We start from the raw sequence: 20,622 nt of genomic DNA on the forward strand, positions 1-20,622 counted from the left end.
GCCCTGTGACACTAGCGTAGAAGAGGTTCAAATTATTCTCAACGTCGTCGTTTTATTGCGTCCACAGTCCACACATATTGGGTTGGGCCTTGCCTTTTGAGGAGGACTTGGGTTGAGGTTAGTTTATGGGTCGTTTAAAAGAGATATTGGGCCAAACCGATTCAGTAGGATAATCTGTAGATCGTGAAATTGGATACTAGATTGAACGTCTTGGGCCATCATAACTTAGTGGGCCAATTATTAAGGAAAAAAATTTGTTACTGGGCAACATGATCCAGATCTTCACTAGATTGACAAATTTTAAGTGCCCACTTCAACCACGAGCTCCACGATAACTTATTGGGTACCCGGTTATTAAATAATAATAGGAAATGGGAGGTTATGATTGACCAGGAGCATATAGTAACCGCTACATGGGATACTGTAGATTTTCCCCTCCAACCACATACTTCTGGGTTGGAGTGGGTCCTTTAAAACTTGGGCTAGTTTTGTACTTGTGTTCACAGCTTGGGTCTTTGTTTGGGCTTCAAATCTTTTGATAGCACAATTTTTATTATTATTATTATTATTATTTATTTTTTTGGATAATTCGAAGTATTCGAGGCTTCACCCCAATTAATCCTCGAGAATCCAAGAAGGGGCTTACCTATTCCGGGAAGGGTAAGTTGCTGAGTATAGTAGTGGGAACCCACAAGTAATGGTAAGCTCTTACTGAGAATCGAATTCCAGACCTAGCGCTAGGAAGGCACCAAAGTCCAGGTAATTTTACCATAAGGCCACGCCTTGAATTCCAATTATTTTTATTTTATTTACTCTTTTTGTACAGTTTAAAGTTTACAATTTATACAAATTCACTTTAATTTTGGAAAATAAAAAAATTCAAACCAAAATAAATTTTCTTGAAGGAATGAAGTGAATGACCCAATAGTTGATAATTTGATGGTGAAAGATGTTTATGGTGGTTGTGAACACTGAAGGACCATGTGGTTCTACAACACTTAATGAGTCATATGATCATTAGGGAGCCATTGAACCCGGCATTAATGCTTTTGTTCCCAACAGGTTTTTCTATATTTTTGACACCTATAGTGATGGCAAATGAAAAAAAATTAAAATAAATAAATTCACATGCAGTACATAAAACAATGTTAATTAGAATGAAAACAAAGTCTAACCGAGAATGTTAGTCGAGAACTAGTTCGTGAGTCATTATTCTTTTACTCGAGAACTACTCCGTAAAAATAAATTCAAACCGAGAATGTTAGTCGAGAACTAGTTCCTAAGTCATTATTCATAGCCACTTGAGGCTGTAGACATTAAAAAAAATAATTAAAGAAAATAAATAAATAAATACAGTGGATATAATTTGGTCTTACTATAAAGCCCACTTCAAAACATGGGCCAATAAGTGGAGCAAGTTAAGTCCATTGCAAAATACAAAATTGTGGATCACAGCAAAATAACCTATGATCCAAGCCCATCCTCATGGATTGATCCAAGCCATTTATCTAGCCCAAGCCCATCCTCATGGGTTAGCCAGATAAGAGGATAATTATTCTTTATATATATATATATATATATATATATATATATAATTATTAATTTGATAATTATCAAGACAAGCACAATTTACTATTTCACCCCTTAGTTAGGTTGGTGTATCGCCGCACCATAAGTTTAAGAGTGTGCATTAAGGCGAGGGCCAAGAGTTTTACATTTATAAAAGCTACTACTACCTTTCACTATAAATATAGCTAGGGCGAATAGGGACCGTCTCAAGAGATTGTGAGGGTCGAACAAGGTTGTGGAATTGGTATTAAGGCTAGTAGGTCGAGTGATCAAACAATTGGTTGGTTAGTTGATTAGACTAGAGAGCAACTAAATTAAACTAAATGATAACAAAAGAATGCAATTAAAAGTAAGTAAGAGAGAGAAGGGTCTTGGGGTTTAGAGATCACCACCAAGCAATGCATTTCTATACCATGGGCAAGTGATTAATGAGGACAAATGGTGTGTTGCAATATTGGTGTGTGTGTGTGTTTGGTCGATTCAACAAGCAAGGATGACTAGTTAAGCATGTATTGTCTAAACATCATGTGAAAGGCACAATATATCTAAGCAATGAAGCATATATTGTCTAAACAACAAGTGAACGGCACAATAGATCAAAACAAGTCATTAATCATTTCATTAAGCTCACAATTCAAGTACAACACAAGGTTAGAGACATATGTTACTTGCATTCAAAAGCTTGGATCATCAAACAACAAGCATGGATTGTCTTCCCATTTAACACTACACTACATCTACACTACTAGCATGAAAATAAACTAGGGGAGAGACACAATTCATCAAGGAATAAGTATGAACCATCAAGAAAATCACAAGAGCATCAATACACATACATATGCATCAATAACACAAAATCTAGAGACAAGCACATGAACATCTATTCTAACATACACAAACATATGGATAGAATGAAATAATCAATTAAAAGCATTTAACCACATAAATCATTGAACAATCAAGATCTATATATATCAAAGTGTTAAAACATTAATTACAATACTAATCCCTCAATAATACATAAGATTAAGTTATAGAAAGCATGCTTGGGCCTAACTCTAGCCCCAAGAGGATGTCTAGCCACTCATGGTGATGTTGCTCTAACCCTCAAGGGCTAACTCCATGGAAGAGATTTGCTCCTTGTTGATGAAGAACTCCAATGGTGTCTCTAGCCTCCTCCTCCTCCTCTAAGCTTGCCTCCTTGAGAATAATCCCTAGAATTGTATATGTCTCAAAAAGTGCATCATATTCCTTTTATAGGTAGGTCAAGTGACACACAAAATGAGCTGGGGTCGTGCAAAGAATATTCTCTAATGATTGGATAGAGGACGGATTGAACAAGCTGGCTTTTTAACTTTTTCGCACTGGAGGAAGTTCGATCGATCGAATCTTGGACTTGGATCGATCGAACTTGGCTGAGATCTATCGAACTGAGGCTGGATCGATCCAACTAGTTGAGCTTTTTGGGAAAAGACAAACCCGAGATATTTTGGGAGATATTTTTGGGAAAAGGACAAAAGTGGTTAGTGGGTGGTACAGCTGTGGATAAGATCAATCATTTGAATAAGGACAAAAGTGTTTGATCGATCAAAAGGTGGTGTTGGATCGATCGAACCTTGCTGCTTTCTATTTTGGGTCAAGGTTTGGATCTATCTTGAAGTGCTGAGATCGATCAATGTTCGATCGATCGAACCATGAAGTTGCATCGATCGAACTTTGCTGCTTCCCACCTTTGGCTTCATTTGCTTCTTTCTTTCTCCACTTTGCTCATTTCTTTGTTTAATCCCAGAATAGCTTCAATTAAGTTCTTATTTGGCTGAGTTAGCTTATTTTCAAGTTAAGTGCCTGAAAATGAAAATAATACAAAATCAATCTAAAACGGTAAAGTAAAATAGATAAAGGTACTAGAATGCCTAAGCTTAAGGGGTTTAAATACGCATTTTTCAACGCTCATCACACCCCCAAACTTAAATATTGCTAGTCCCTAGCAATGAACTAGAAAGTAAAGGAATGAAATGAACAACTATACAAGTAAGAATCTAGAAAATAATAAATGGATAACGCCACTTTCGTAGGGAACATGATTGCATTTAGCATATGCAACAAGCCTTTTAAACCCCTAAGTTACCCCTAGTGGACGAGTGAAGTCTCGTGAGGATTTCCAGAAATGGTACCCCAAACATTAAGCTCATTCTTTCAAAAGAGGCACCAATATTGCAAACAAGCATTAGGAGAAAACTACCTCAAGTATACAATTTTTCTACCCTTTCCAAGCAATCTCCCAAAATCTCAACATCAAGCAAGCAAATATGGTCCTCCACACATCAAGAAAATGATCATATAAATCAAAATAACTCTAGAATCCTTTTTGAGTGGACCGACATCAAATGTGTTGTTATCTTAGCCAAATAGAGAAATGATTGCATCCTTACCCTCAAACTAGCACACAAATCTAGTACCGATCATCAAGACAAAAAGTGGACCTTTTATTAAACATTTATTCATCTAGGTGCGCTTATTCTTTTCACTCATCATTTTTATTTTTTTTATAGGATCAAAGATGGAAGCATGGTGCAATGTGTTGATCTATTAAGCTTTCGAGTGATTCATGAGGTCGAACGTTAGGTTAATGACTCCCAAACCAGACGGCTTTAGGGCACTAGGTATTTAAACACCCCTACGGACTTACAAGCTCAAATCAACTAGGCTACAAATCAAGATAACAACCATCTAATCATTTCCCACTTCTCACCTTTTGGGAGAAATCCTCACTTTTTTTTTATTGCTTTTGCAACTTTTTTTTTTTTTTTTTTTTTGAATTCAATTATTAACCTAGAGTTTGGGCCCTCCATCTTTTGGCGTGAGAAGTTCAGTGCTTGATGAGGCTAGAATCCCAGCTACTTAGTGAAAATGGGTTGTTATCCACCTTTATCAAGAATGAAAGCTTTTAATGCACTACTAGCTCAATTAGGATGTAACCAATTCAATAATCAACAAAGTATGTACCCCACAAATGAATGCTAGTGTGCATCGGTGCTAGTGTAGAATCCTAAAATGAATTTCAAAACAATCACAAAATCAGGATGATGTGGAACACAAGTGCAAGCAAGATATCAATCTTTCAAAAAATTTACTCCTAAATGGCTTCCACAAGGCATACAAGGAGTATTGGACTCTCAAGTCAAGTAATTTTTAAATTTTAAGTAATATAGTCCTCAAAAGATCAAAATCATAGCTAGATATGGACCAATCATAGAAATATCCCTCAATTACACAAGTCATGCTCAAAATTTTGAATTTAAAACTAACACTGCAAAGCACCATTCCCCCTAAAATTAAATGGCACAATGTCCTCAATTTGCAAGAGAACAAAGGAAAGAGTATAACAGTGCAACTAAGTAAGAATGATCGGGACTGAAGTATCTGAAGTGGGTGGCATAGCCCCCCCAAACTTGGGATGAACTGTGGTCCTGAAAATTGGCACTTGGATAAACTCATCAGATAACAAAATGGGATAATTAGTGCACAGTGGACATGCAAGTGTGAATGGGATAAACAGATAAAGAGATGAGAGAGGTATAAGAGTGGTCCTGAAAATCGGGTAGCACTCTCTCACTGAAGTCACTGGGATACACCTGATGGAGTCAAACATACAGATATAAGAATATAATCATATGACATCCATAACAAAAACAGATATATAAAATAGATAAAGTGCAAGTACAACAGAAATATCAAAGCCGACAGACCGGCTGCAAAAATAATAGTACTGTACAGTGACAAAAATAGAGATCAGAGGTCAGAGAGGGATCAGAAGATAGAAGGAACTGGGAACTCAGGACGATGAGGTAGGACGGGCAGGTCGAGCTCCGCGGATATCTCTGGATAGATCTCAGAACATAGTCGTGACTTCCGTATGAAAGGTAGCAAAATCAACTCTGTGGGCCGTAAGATCAGCTCGTATAGCAACAACAGCATCCTCAAGAGTCTGCAGGCGTACTCCAAAGCCGGGGGTCAGATCTAGAGCCTCAGGTATAGATGAATCAGAAGAAAACTCCTGAGTCTGCTCCTGGTTGTGAATGGGCGACCCAGCTGGAGAGTACTGCTCTGTGTCATCTTTAGGGCGCCCTAAATCAATATCTATATACTCGGCAGCTGGATCGACTGATCCGTCGTCCGCTGCGGGATCTGCTGTTGCTGCCTGAGCTGCTGCCTCCGCCTCCTCCTCAGCCTCTAGCTCCTCTGCATCCACTACTACGTGGTCCTGCGTTCTAGTAATAATGGCGTTGTAGCTCTTGTTCCAATCGTTCTTCAAGAAGTGACAGGAACCTCTCTCAAGGTGCTCTCGAGGATGAATAGGGTAGCGCTGGTCGATAAGAATCTGGGTGATGAGGTGGCCGAATGGGAGAGACTTAGCCCGTCCGGGCGTCTCCTTGCTAATATACTCATCAAATAGCTTCATCATCACACTCCAGATGAGCGCTGGAATAAATACCCAGTGCCTGGTGTAGAAGGCGTAGAGGGCTGTCAAATAATCGCCCTTCCTCTGAATCTTGTGCCCTGCTATGTAGATGTTCTGGAAGAGTATGGACTCAATGAACCACAGGTCATCTGGAAGATATGTCCGGGTGGCGAAGGTCTCGCCACCGGCATGGTGACCTGTAAGAAATACCGCTATGTCGGCATAAGAAAGCCTGTATAGCCTCGGATATGTCTCCTGAAGCTCTGGAGGACAGCGGTGTAGGCAGTGGCAAAAGCGGGCTAGCAAGTCCACTGTGATAGTGATCTGATGGCCATCTATAGAAGTGACCAGCTCTGCTGTGGTACGCGGGGATGGTCGGAGGTTCTGCAAGAACAACCGTACCAGCCGCAGGTAGACTGGCTCTGTGACTGGGGCATGAATAGCTGCAAGGCCCCTTTGAATGATGTCATGGTAAGCTGATCGGGTCAGCACTGATCTGAAGAAAAAGGCTGTGTCGAACACTGACTAATGGTCGACTGCCATATGCGCATATCTAGGCGCAGGCCTATCACGCTCCTGAGCTGGCTGGCGTGGTGGAGATGGTACTGGTGAATGCTCAGCTCCAGCATATGGTGGAGATGGTGATCATGTAAATGCAGGATAAGCCGCAGAGGTGGATGGAATATGATCATCCTCAATCTCATGAGCAGGTGACTGAGGTGGTGTAGGCTGTGCTGGCTCCTCCTGTGCATAAGAAGGCTCTGCTGGCTCCTCTATCCGTGGTCTGATATGGTGCTGAGGCCCGTGTTGCCTCTTGGCAACAGTCTTTCTCTTAGTCATAGCCTGGAAAAAAAAAATTAAAAAAAAAAAATTAAAAACTTTCAAGGAGAGTTAGTACCAGAGTTAATAATTGAAAGCACAAAATAGAAACATGCATGTCAAATAAGATAGACAAAACATATATGACATGAATCTATATAAGTGACAAGATATGAAACATGCTAAACAATGTAAATATGAAATGCATCCAATGTGGAATATCACAGGCATTGGGCATATATGAGATAGCATGAACACAAGATATGAAGAATGAAGTGTGTGTGTGAGATCTGTGAAATTCGATCGATCAGAAAAAGAAGTGAGATCGATCACAAAAGTTGGATCGATCGAAAATAAGTGAGATCGATCTCATAACTTCGATCGATCTGAGACAGAAGTTCGATCGATCGAACTATGCTCTATGAAAAACGAGAAGTCACAGATTTGTGACCTTGGAAGCATGGGGCCCACACGAACGTGTTCGTGGGCCCATCAACACAACACTTTATCAAATCTCATCACTGTAGAAGGCCCATTCTCCCAAAAATAGATCAAACACATATATATACATACGAAGCATATACAAATATATATAAATATGTAAACTCAATGATTCAAAGCTTCAAAAATGGAGATTCAATCATGTATAAAGCATGAATGTAACATATAAAGCCTGTAATCATCATATCGAAGCTTAAATCATAGGTGAGATCTCGGATTTTACCTCAAAACAATGAGAGAAGTGGAAAAGGTACGAAGGAAGTGAAATCCGAGATGAGGGAGAGAGTGTAGCTTGGATCGCGTCGGAGATCTCGCCGAAGATGGAAGAGATGAGAGTGCACAGTGACGGCGACAAAAGAAGCAAGGGTTTGGAGGGTTGGATCGATCTAAATGATCAATCTTGAGACCCTCCAGGTCTATTTAAAAAACATTCTCGACAGAGTTCGATCGATCGAACTGAGACTTCAGATCGATCGAACTTTGATAAACTCTCCTCAAAATATTTTTGAATTTTTGAAATTTTTGAAATTTGAAAAATGAAAAACTAAAGTTAAAAATTAGAATTAAAAGTAAAAATTGTAAAATAAAATAAAATAGAATAAAATATTTTTGGATTTTTATTTTCATTTTATTTTTTTTTTAAACAATCAATAATAATTAAAAACTAAATAAACTAAAATATTTTTGTATTTTTGAAAATTTTTTGAAAAATAAAATAAAATAAAATGAAATGAAAATAAAACAAAATAAAATAAAAATGAAAATATTTTTGGATATTTGAAATTTGAAAAGTCAAAATAAAGTTCAAGAACTGAGATCGATCAGAACAAAAGTTCGATCGATCAGACAGAGAGCAAAAATATGCAGGTTTTTGACTCAGAAAATTGGCTAAGTGTTGGAACTTGAAGATTGATCGAACTTTGAAGTTGAATCGATTGACAAACTTCAGATCGATCTTGAATAAGTTCGAACGATGGGACAGAGAGGTGATTTGGATGCAGGTGGATGCAGGTAGAAATTTTTTCTAAATGTTGGATGCAGGTCGAAGTTCGATCGATCGAACTTTCAACTAAGATCGATCGAACTTATGCAAAATGCTCAATTACAACACAAAAATTCATGCAATCCTAATCAAAGTTCTTAGCAATGTATATGAACCAAAAACAAGTATCTACATTTCGCAAGAAATGAAATTTAAGATAGAAATAGGGGAGGAATAGGGTTTTGACACCCTACGAAATGTTTTTGCTAGTCTTTAACATCTCTAGCAAGACATTGGGTTCTTTTAGCCCGGATCAAAAATCTTATAATGCATCCCCTCCTTGTTGGGGTGATAGATGCTTTGAACTCTTCCCAACAAATGGTTCTTTGAAGAACTTGTTGGATTAAGTTCAAAAGAAACTTTTGATCATTTGTCTATGCAATCACAACCTTTGGGCTTCCATGCCCTTTCAAAGCAAGAAGTTGAAACAACACTTTGAGAATGCAAGGTTGAAGATGATCCCTTTGAAGATTTGGTCTTACACAAAAGCTCATTTCCTTGACATTGAAGATTATGACATTTATCTACAACATTAACCTCTCCTTCATATTTGTCAAATGAATTGGGTGTGGGATTAAAGATATTCAACTTCACCTTCATGTGGCCAAATGAAATCTTCATTATCCCCGTCCTACAATTGATGTTGGCATTAACGGTTGCCAAAAAAGGACGGCCAAGGATAACAGGAATTTGACTCTTAGGATTGGGGCCCGGTTCCGTGTCTATGACAACGAAATCAACCGGGAAGAAGAATTTATCAATTTTTATCAAAACATCCTCAATTATACTCCTAGGCTTCTTAATGGATCGGTCGGCAAGTTGCAAAACTACCGACGTCGATTTCAATTCACCTAGGCCCAATTTGACATAAACCGAGTATGGAAGAAGGTTAGCACTTGCTCCTAAGTCAAGAAGTGCCCGATTAATGATATGATCACCAATGATGCATGAATTAGTAGGTGAACCGGGGTCCTTAAACTTTGGCAAAGTGTTATGTTGCAAAATTGAGCTTATTTGCTCGGTCAAAACCACTTTTCTTGGTGCTTGGCTCTTGTTCTTCCGCTTTTGGGTGCACAAGTCTTTCAAGAATTTAGCATAAGCCGGAATTTGCTTGATTGCATCTAAAAGTGGAAGATTAACTTTCACTTGCCTAAACATCTCTATAATTTCATTGGTTTTTGCTTTTTGCTTGCTTCTTGAAATGGATCCTTTAAAGGCATCCGGAAATGGAACTTTTGGTTCAAACACTTTTTTAGAATTTTCTTTTGAACTCTCTTCAACACAAGAAATTTTCAAATCACTTTGTTTCAAATCATTTTTCAGCAAAACTTTTTCAACATCATTTTTCAAAACTTCTTTTTCAAAGACATTTTTCAAGACTTTCTTATTCACAAGATCATGTATATGCAATGAAGGAGGAGTGGGATGTGAAACGGGATGGGTGACAACTTGAGGTTGCACCGGTTCACTTTCTTCATTGGACATTTCAACTTGATTGTCCACAATCCTACCATTCCGCAAGGTAGTCACCGCATTAACATGTTCAATGGTGTAGCCTTCTGTAATACCCCGTATTTTATTAAAGAGTTTAGTTTATTTAAAAATTTAATTATGTGAGGATTTCTTTACTTATTATTGTGCATGCTACATTATTATATTAAGTTCATTTAAATGTGCATGTAAATTAATTGTGTATGTTAAAATAGTAAATTTATTCATTTAATTATGCATGTATTATTATTAATAATTTTATTTGTTGGTTATGCTTATATTAATCATTATTAGTTAATTAAAGTATTATATTTGTGTTATAAAGTATTATAATGATATAATATATTCTTATGTAATAATAATAATAATAATAATAATAGTTTAATAATAATAATAATAATAATATAATAATAATAATAATTATAAAAGTTTTATTAATAATAATATTAGTAATAATAATATTAGTATTAAATTAATGTAATGATGAAAAATTAAATCTTAGGATAGGATTTACCTTAGGACATCTTGCTTGACTTGGCTTGCTAGCCTTAAAGCCTTATGGTTGGGAATGTGGTTAATTAAATGCAAAAATAGATATTTGTAATATTTATAGTATATAATTTGTATATAAATTAGCTAGCCTACCTTAGAAGGAAAGAAAGGGAGTTAGAAACAAATTATAAATTCTAGTGAGCCATTGTAAAAGTGTGGAAAGGAAGAGAGAGAAAGAAAGGAGCTTGGACCGGTGTAGAGAATTTACCCGACTACGCGCAACCGGCGGATTTATTTTAAATCCAAAAAGGCAAGTTATTATCTATTTTTCCCCTTTGAATCCATAAAATAATTGTTTAAATTATTTAGATTATGATGGAGCATTGAGAGCATGCTTAAATTTTATTAAATGATTTTTTTTAGTTTATTAAATTAATGAATTTTTAATTATTTAGGATGGTATATAATTAGTTATTATCCTATGATGTTCAAAATAGCTAAAAATATTTCCTTAAGGCATTAGGGATTTTTTTTAGAATTTTTAGGAATTTTCCGGGCATTTTCTGCAATTTCCGGCGACTTTCCGGCGAGTTTTCCGGTCGCCGGCAATGGGGGAGACGACCGGAGTGATCCGGTGTGATGCGGCGCACCATAGGAGGGTATGCGCGCGCATCTAGGCCATTAACAGGAGCGATTGATCCGGTGCACCGCGGTCCATGTTACCGCGGTACACCCGGATCTGTGGGCGTTGGATGGAGGGAAGATAGGGTGGGATGATCCGGTGTGACGCGAGTACGGAGTCCGGATGCAGCCAACCAACCAGGAAGTGACACGTCTGCAGGAAGCCATCAACGCGCGCGTGGGAGCGCGTGGAACTCTCCAGACGCGCGTGGGAGCACGTGCGCGCGCGTGGCTGATGCCAGACGCGCGTGGAGGCGCGTGGGAGAGTGGGGAAGGTTGGGCTGCGCGTGGGGAGGCTCTGGGAGGCGCGTGAGGGCGCGTGTGGGGTCTCTACAGCTGCTGAAAATTACCAGAATACCCCTAGGGCCTGTTTTGTAAATTCCAGAACCTTAAACGTGGATTTTTAGGTACTGTGTTGGTATTTACGGGTTTAACGGGCCACGAAATTATTATTTTAATACCCGTTGCTTATTCTTATGGCCGATTAATATTTCTAAACCTTAAATGACACATTTACTGTACGGATATGAAGGTGATTCATTTATCAACATTATTATAGATGCTGTTATTGTTTTATTAAATGGTATTCAGTAGTACTGTTAATAATGTCACGGTTATCGTCATATATATTAGCCATTAGATATTATGGGATGTTTATACTGTTAAATGATATATAAACCATGATTATTATGCTGTGTGCATTTCAGGAAATAAATGGACTGTTTAATTATGTCGCATTTATATTATATGGATGTGTTGCCATATAGAACCATATGAGCTGGCTAATAAGTTTAGACTCATTTATACCTTATGCATTCGTTGCTATAGACAGATGTGTGGCTGTCGGGGTATGTGGTTTAATATTATTGGCATGTGTTGCCTAATTGACATACTCGGTATATTTATTAATATTGTTGGCATGTGTTGCCTAATTGATATGCTCAGTATATTCATCAGTACTTTGAGAGGTGTTATCACTGTGTAGTTCGTTATAGTCTGTGTTGTCAGTACCGTGCACCATGTATAATAGCTGATTTCCCGGGTAGGGAAAGGCGATACTTAACCACCTAGTGTGAGTCTAAGTGATCACCGTCTATTCTGGTTGAGGTCATGTTATACATGGGATAGTTCCCTTAGGATGTATACAGATATAGTACTCAACCGATTTATAATGATTAATTTATTTGATTCTCTGATTTGGGTCATAGTAGAGAGGACTTGCTCGTGGGGTTGACCCACCATTGTTGTTATTTCAGGATACGGTCAGTACCCGTTCCAAGGTTGAGGTTAGCAGTGTGGGACCACCATCCGAACTCATCTACTCTTACGATCCAGTTCAGGGTAGAAGTTTTATGTATTACTTCAGTTTCAGTTTTTATTTACTTTTGACGTTGAACTCTCAGGGTTATATTTAGGGATCCTTGACATAGGATTTCCAAGTTGTAATGAAGTACTCTATTAAATAAAGGATGGATGGATGTTGTATTATTTAGTGTTCCTTTCTTGTCTAAATTCTTTTATTATCATCATTTTGTATTCCATGCTTGTATATTGCCAATTGTTTTTGATATCCCTCGTTTTTCGTGTATAAGCCTGATCAACTTATGCGTGGAAAATGTGGGGGTGTTACAGTTGGTATCAGAGCATTCCAGGTTCGAGTGTCTTAGGGATCTGTGATTACTATACTTCCGCGTTGTGTATTCTGATAATTAGAGCCTAAGTATTAGGGTTCTTTGTATTCTTTTAGTCGGTCCATTATAATGTACTGACGTTAGATTTTTCTGAATTTAAAAGAAGGATGTCTCGGCGTGGGACAAGGAATGCGAACCAGCATCGCAGTATTTCCCCAACTCAAAATGAGAATTAGGAATTTTTCCCTCAAGTTGCTGATATCATTGCACGAGCTGTGGCAGCAGGAGTAGCATCTGCTCTAAGAAACCAGCAACCTCCTCCGATAGTACCTGTTCCTGAACCAGTGGCACAGCCAATGTCATGGGACAAAACTCGTCACTCGTTTATCAGAGGGAATCCACCGACATTTGCAGGGTCCACAGATGTCCTGTTAGCATATCAGTGGAAACAGGAGAGCGAGCGTCATCTTCGGATGGTAATCTGTACCGAAGTGCAGAAACAGATGCTAGCTACGTTTATGCTGATAGGCAATGCATTGCAGTGGTGGGAGTCTATTACTGCTGTCGAAGAGAGGACCAGATTGACTTATGCTGAATTTCAGACTCGCTTTGACGACAAGTATTTTCCTATGTCAGTAAGATCAGCGATGAAGACTGAATTTCTGGATCTGCAACAGGAGGATATGACTGTGGCTGAGTATGAATAGAAGTTCATTAATTTGTCATTATTTGCACCAGAGGAGGTCAATACGGAAGAAAAGAAGAGAGACCGCTTTGTGAAAGGGTTGATATGGCCGATTAAAGTGGTGATCATAGGTAGTCCTGCATATACTACTTATATCCAGGTGGTTAATGCCGCTTTACAGCACTGCCAGATGAGGAGTGATTACCGGAAGTCCAAGGGAGATAAGCGGACTAACCGAGACTACCAGACAGTGGAGAAAGGAAGCAGCAGTGGTACCAAGTCCAATGATCGGGGCAGATTTCAAGGACATCAACCTTGGAAGAAAAACAAAGGAAACCTAGATGTGCAGAGGGATGGAGTCCCTAATCAGGGTAGACAAGGTGGGATACCTCAGACCGGACAGGAACAGTGGTCGGGAAGTCAACAGAGGAGGCAGGCAGGTCCTTTTACGGGACGTTGTTATCACTGTAGAGAGATTGGGCATCCGGCCAAGATGTGTCCCAAAGCTAAGCAGGGACAGTATGGGCAGCTGAGACCTAATCAGCCGTTACCTCTACCGGCCCCACCGATGCCACGTGGGCAAGTTCAAAATGTTCCGGCACTTCCAGCACCACCATTTCCTCCGGGACAACCTCCACAGCAGTTGTATCATGGCAGAGTTTATAACTTCATGCCACATAATGCGCAGGCTCCTCAGGCTATTGAGGGTATGTTTTCTATACATGGTAGAACTGCTCGTATACTGTTTGACACTGGTGCATCACATTCTTTTGTGTCTAGATCTTTTGTTATCTTATCTGGTATGACGACTCAGTTATGTGACCAACCTCTTAATATTTATACACCATTGGGGGTTGGCGCAATTTTACGAGAGTGTAGCGGTGATATCCTTATAGATATGGGCCGGCTTCGATTTCTTGCAAATTTGTTAGTGTTAGATATGCATTCATATGATGTTATACTTGGGATGGACTGGTTATCTCAGTACCATGCTCAGGTTAACCATTACGAAAAGTCTATTGTATTTGCTATACCAGGACAGGAGATGTATCTTCTTGTTGTACCACAACCTGATAGAGGGCCTAGCACTTATTTATTCGTTCTTGAAGAAGACTCACAGGAAGCGACTGCGGTATCTCTTGACAGCATCCCGGTAGTACAGGAATTCCAGGATGTATTCCAGGAAATTCTAGGCTTGCCACCGAGTCGAGAGATAGACTTCGTTATTGATTTAGCTCCAGGCACTACGCCTATTGCTAAGGCGCCGTACCGAATGGCACCAGTGGAGATGCGAGAGTTGAAAGATCAAATTTAGCAGTTGCTCAGCCAGGGATTTATTCGCAGGAGTACTTCACCATGGGGAGCACCAGTACTGTTTGTAAAGAAGAAGGATGGATCTCTTCGTCTTTGTATTGATTACAGAGAACTGAACAAGGTCACTGTTCGCAACAAGTACCCGTTGCCCAGAATTGATGACCTGTTTGATCAGTTGAAGGGAGCTACTTACTTCTCAAAGATCGATTTGAGGTCTGGTTATCATCAGCTACGAGTCAGAGAACAAGATGTTCCAAAGACAGCATTTCTCACAAGGTACGGATCTTATGAGTTTCGTGTTATGCCCTTCGGTTTAACGAACGCTCCAGCTGTCTTTATGGACTTGATGAATAGAGTATTCAGAGAATACTTAGATTAATTTGTCATTGTTTTCATTGATGATATTCTGGTTTACTCTAAGTCGGAGAAGGACCATGCCAGACATTTACGCACAGTATTGCAGACACTTCGAGAACATCAGTTGTTTGCGAAGTTTGAGAAGTGTGAATTTTGGCAGAAAGAGGTCAAATTTCTAGGTCATGTAGTGTCAGAAGAAGGGTTAGCAGTAGATCCAGCCAAGGTTGCGGCCGTTATGGAGTGGGGACAGCCTACCTCACCGACAGAGATTCGCAGTTTTCTGGGATTGGCGGGGTATTATCGCAGGTTCATCCAGGGATTTTCCAAAATTTCGGGTCCACTTACTCATCTGACTAAGAAGAATGTACCATTTGTATGGGATGATTCTTGTCAGACTGCTTTTGCTGAGTTGAAAAGTAAGTTAACTTCTGCACCTGTCTTAGCCACACCTCAGAGTGGAATCGAGTATTTAGTATTTACCGACGCTTCTCTGAAGGGTTTGGGTTGTGTGTTGATGCAAGAAAAGCGACCAGTTTCTTATGGGTCTAGGAAGCTTAAGCCTCATGAGCTTAATTACCCGACTCACGATCTAGAGCTCGCAGCAGTGGTTTTTGCCTTGCGTATTTGGAGACATTATCTTTTGGGGGAGACTTTTCGATTGTTTAGCAATCATAAAAGTCTACAGTATTTGTTCACACAGAGGGAACTGAATATGAGACAGCGCAGATGGTTGGAGTTCGTGAAAGACTATCATTTCTCTATTCAGTATCATCCAGGGAAAGCGAATGTTGTAGCAGACGCACTCAGCCGCCGACCCTATGTCAGCCTTTCAGCTTTGTTTGCAACAGAGTGGGATGCTTTGAAGACTGTTGATGAGTTAGCAGACGCTTTTATGGCATGTGTGGTAGTAACTTCTTCTATCATTCATCAGGTCATTCAAGCGCAACTCTCAGATCAACAGTGTATTGATCGGGTTTCGGAGTTAGCCTCCGGAGATGTTCCTTTTTATTCTATAGGGACTGATGGAGGATTGAGGTACAAGGGATGTTTAATTGTGCCTTCAGCTGACAATTTGAGAAATGTGGTGATGAGAGAGACACACACTTCTCAGTTCTCTGTACATCCAGGGGGAGACAAGATGTATCAGGACATGAAACGCCAGTTTTGGTGGGCCGGCATGAAAAGAGATATAGCTATCTTTGTCTCTAAATGTAGCACCTGTCAGATGATTAAGATTGATCATCAGAGACCGCCAGAATCGTTACAGCCACTTCCCATACCAGAGTGGAAATGGGAGAGTATTTCCATGGACTTTATAGAGGGATTACCTACTTCACAGCATAATCACAACTCTATTTGGGTCATTGTTGATAGATTGACCAAGTCCGCTCACTTTCTGCCTGTTCGGTCAAACTTTACGTCAGAACAGTATGCTAAGCTGTATATTGCAGAAATGGTGAAACTTCATGGCGTACCATTGTCCATCGTATCAGATAGAGATCCGAAGTTTGTATCAGGATTTTGGAGGAGCTTTCAGCAGGCTTTGGGTACAGAACTATATCTTAGCACTGCTTATCATCCTCAAACAGATGGACAGACTGAGCGAGTTAATCAGATTTTAGAAGACATGTTGTGGGCATGTGTTCTTGATTTTAAGGGCAATTGGGAGGAATATTTGCCGCTTTCAGAGTTTGCTTATAACAATAGTTATCAGAAAACTATTGGTATGACACCATTTGAGGCTTTGTACGGTAGACCGTGTAGGTCTCCTGTCTGTTGGCTTGGAGTTGGTGAGAACAGCTTTTTGGGTCCTGAATTTATTAAGGACACGTCAGAAAAGATCGCTATCATTAGGGATCGGATGCGTACAGCCCAAAGCAGACAGAAAAGTTATGCTGACCGTCGAACTCGTGCTTTGGAGTTTAAGGTTGGTGATCAGGTTTTGCTTAAGGTTTCTCCTATGAAGGGAGTAATGCGGTTTGGGTCAAAGGGTAAGTTATCGCCTCGGTTTGTGGGTCCTTTTATGATTACAGATCGGATTGGGGCAGTAGCTTATCGTCTGGCTCTACCAGATAATCTTCATAGGGTACATAATGTTTTTCATGTATCTATGCTGCGAAAATTTCTACGAGAAGAAGATCGATATCAACACATTGATGTAGGTGAAATTAAGTTGCAACCCGATGCAACCTATTTGGAACAACCTTACTGTATTCTCGATCGTAGGAAACAGATACTGCGCACGAAGACTATTCCATTAGTACGTGTACAGTGGAGTCATCATAGTGCTACAGAGTCTACTTGGGAACGGGAAGATATTATTCGTGCCAAGTATCCAGAGCTTTTTAATACAGGTATGTAGTGAATTTCGGGGACGAAATTCCGTTATTAGGGGGGGAGAATGTAATACCCCGTATTTTATTAAAGAGTTTAGTTTATTTAAAAATTCAATTATGTGAGGATTTCTTTACTTATTATTGTGCATGCTACATTATTATATTAAGTTCATTTAAATGTGCATGTAAATTAATTGTGTATGTTAAAATAGTAAATTTATTCATTTAATTATGCATGTATTATTATTAATAATTTTATTTGTTGGTTATGCTTATATTTCATTATTAGTTAATTAAAGTATTATATTTGTGTTATAAAGTATTATAATGATATAATGTATTCTTATGTAATAATAATAATAATAATAATAATAATAATAATAGTTTAATAATAATAATAATAATAATAATATAATAATAATTATTATAAAAGTTTTATTAATAATAATATTAGTAATAATAATATTAGTATTAAATCAATGTAATGATGAAAAATTAAATCTTAGGATAGGATTTACCTTAGGACATCTTGCTTGACTTGGCTTGCTAGCCTTAAAGCCTTATGGTTGGGAATGTGGTTAATTAAATGCAAAAATAGATATTTGTAATATTTATATTATATAATTTGTATATAAATTAGCTAGCCTACCTTAGAAGGAAAGAAAGGGAGTTAGAAACAAATTATAAATTCTAGTGAGCCATTGTAAAAGTGTGGAAAGGAAGAGAGAGAAAGAAAGGAGCTTGGACCGGTGTAGGGAATTTACCCGACTACGCGCAACCGGCGGATTTATTTTAAATCCAAAAAGGCAAGTTATTATCTATTTTTCTCCTTTGAATCCATAAATTAATTGTTTAAATTATTTAGATTATGATGGAGCATTGAGAGCATGCTTAAATTTTATTAAATGATTTTTTTTAGTTTATTAAATTAATGAATTTTTAATTATTTAGGATGGTATATAATTAGTTATTATCCTATGATGTTCAAAATAGCTAAAAATATTTCCTTAAGGCATTAGGGATTTTTTTTAGAATTTTTAGGAATTTTCCGGGCATTTTCTGCAATTTCCGGCGACCTTCCGGCGAGTTTTCCGGTCGCCGGCAATGGGGGAGACGACCGGAGTGATCCGGTGTGATGCGGCGCACCATAGGAGGGTATGCGCGCGCATCTGGGCCATTAACAGGAGCGATTGATCCGGTGCACCGCGGTCCATGTTACCGCGGTACACCTGGATCTGTGGGCGTTGGATGGAGGGAAGATAGGGTGTGATGATCCGGTGTGACGCGAGTACGGAGTCCGGATGCAGCCAACCAACCAGGAAGTGACACGTCTGCAGGAAGCCATCAACGCGCGCGTGGGAGCGCGTGGAACTCTCCAGACGCGCGTGGGAGCACGTGCGCACGCGTGGCTGATGCCAGACGCGCGTGGAGGCGCGTGGGAGAGTGGGGAAGGTTGGGCTGCGCGTGGGGAGGCTCTGGGAGGCGCGTGAGGGCGCGTGTGGGGTCTCTACAGCTGCTGGAAATTACCAGAATACCCCTAGGGCCTGTTTTGTAAATTCCAGAACCTTAAACGTGGATTTTTAGGTACTGTGTTGGTATTTATGGGTTTAACGGGCCACGAAATTATTATTTTAATACCCGTTGCTTATTCTTATGGCCGATTAATATTTCTAAACCTTAAATGACACATTTACTGTACGGATATGAAGGTGATTCATTTATCAACATTATTATAGATGCTGTTATTGTTTTATTAAATGGTATTCAGTAGTACTGTTAATAATGTCACGGTTATCGTCATATATATTAGCCATTAGATATTATGGGATGTTTATACTGTTAAATGATATATAAACCATGATTATTATGCTGTGTGCATTTCAGGAAATAAATGGACTGTTTAATTATGTCGCATTTATATTATATGGATGTGTTGCCATATAAAACCATATGAGCTGGCTAATAAGTTTAGACTCATTTATACCTTATGCATTCGTTGCTATAGACAGATGTGTGGCTGTCGGGGTATGTGGTTTAATATTATTGGCATATGTTGCCTAATTGACATACTCGGTATATTTATTAATATTGTTGGCATGTGTTGCCTAATTGATATGCTCAGTATATTCATCAGTACTTTGAGAGGTGTTATCACTGTGTAGTTCGTTATAGTCTGTGTTGTCAGTACCGTGCACCATGTATAATAGCTGATTTCCCGGGTAGGGAAAGGCGACACTTAACCACCTAGTGTGAGTCTAAGTGATCACCGTCTATTCTGGTTGAGGTCATGTTATACATGGGATAGTTCCCTTAGGATGTATACAGATATAGTACTCAACCGATTTATAATGATTAATTTATTTGATTCTCTGATTTGGGTCATTGTAGAGAGGACTTGCTCGTGGGGTTGACCCACCATTGTTGTTATTTCAGGATACGGTCAGTACCCGTTCCAAGGTTGAGGTTAGCAGTGTGGGACCACCATCCGAACTCATCTACTCTTACGATCCAGTTCAGGGTAGAAGTTTTATGTATTACTTCAGTTTCAGTTTTTATTTACTTTTGACGTTGAACTCTCAGGGTTATATTTAGGGATCCTTGACATAGGATTTCCAAGTTGTAATGAAGTACTGTATTAAATAAAGGATGGATGGATGTTGTATTATTTAGTGTTCCTTTCTTGTCTAAATTCTTTTATTATCATCATTTTGTATTCCATGCTTGTATATTGCCAATTGTTTTTGATATCCCTCGTTTTTCGTGTATAAGCCTGATCAACTTATGCGTGGAAAATGTGGGGGTGTTACACCTTCCGATGAGGAATGGGTTTCCACAACACATTGTTTCTTAGGTGGGGCATTTATAGGCGTCTTTCCCTTCTCTCTTGCATTGAAAGTGCTTGCTATTTGCCCTACTTGGGTTTCTAGCTTTGCAATAGATTGAGAGTGAGAATGAAGCAATTGTGTGTTAGCTTCTAAAGTGCCCAAAGCGTTCAAAACTTTTTCTTCAAAGGCGGGACTTCTAGTATTTCCTTAGGAATAAGATTGGTTGTGAAAATGAGAATTAGCAAATTGATTCCCTTGTGATTGATAAGGTCTATAACCTTGGGATCCTTGGTTTTGAAGTGGAGGTGGAATGTACTTCCCTTGAAAACCGCCTTGGGAAGGGTTTGAGCCCTCTCCTTGGTTTTTCCAAGAGAAGTTCGGATGATTCCTCCAACTTGGATTATAGTGAGTACCATA

General features: G+C 39.0%; 1 long non-coding RNA gene across 1 annotated transcript; it reads left to right on the plus strand.

The window, feature by feature from the left end:
* Positions 1 to 14,023: 14,023 nt before the first annotated feature.
* Positions 14,024 to 20,127, plus strand: LOC132302214 (uncharacterized). The gene is made up of 2 exons (XR_009480773.1): positions 14,024 to 14,080; positions 19,814 to 20,127. It is a non-coding gene; the product is annotated as an uncharacterized LOC132302214 (long non-coding RNA).
* Positions 20,128 to 20,622: the final 495 nt, after the last annotated feature.

This window comes from Cornus florida, unplaced genomic scaffold (assembly GCF_030987335.1).
Source record: "Cornus florida cultivar Cherokee Brave unplaced genomic scaffold, ASM3098733v1 CherokeeBrave_3.0.0_Hap2_Chr04, whole genome shotgun sequence".
Classification (NCBI taxonomy): Eukaryota; Viridiplantae; Streptophyta; class Magnoliopsida; order Cornales; family Cornaceae; genus Cornus; species Cornus florida.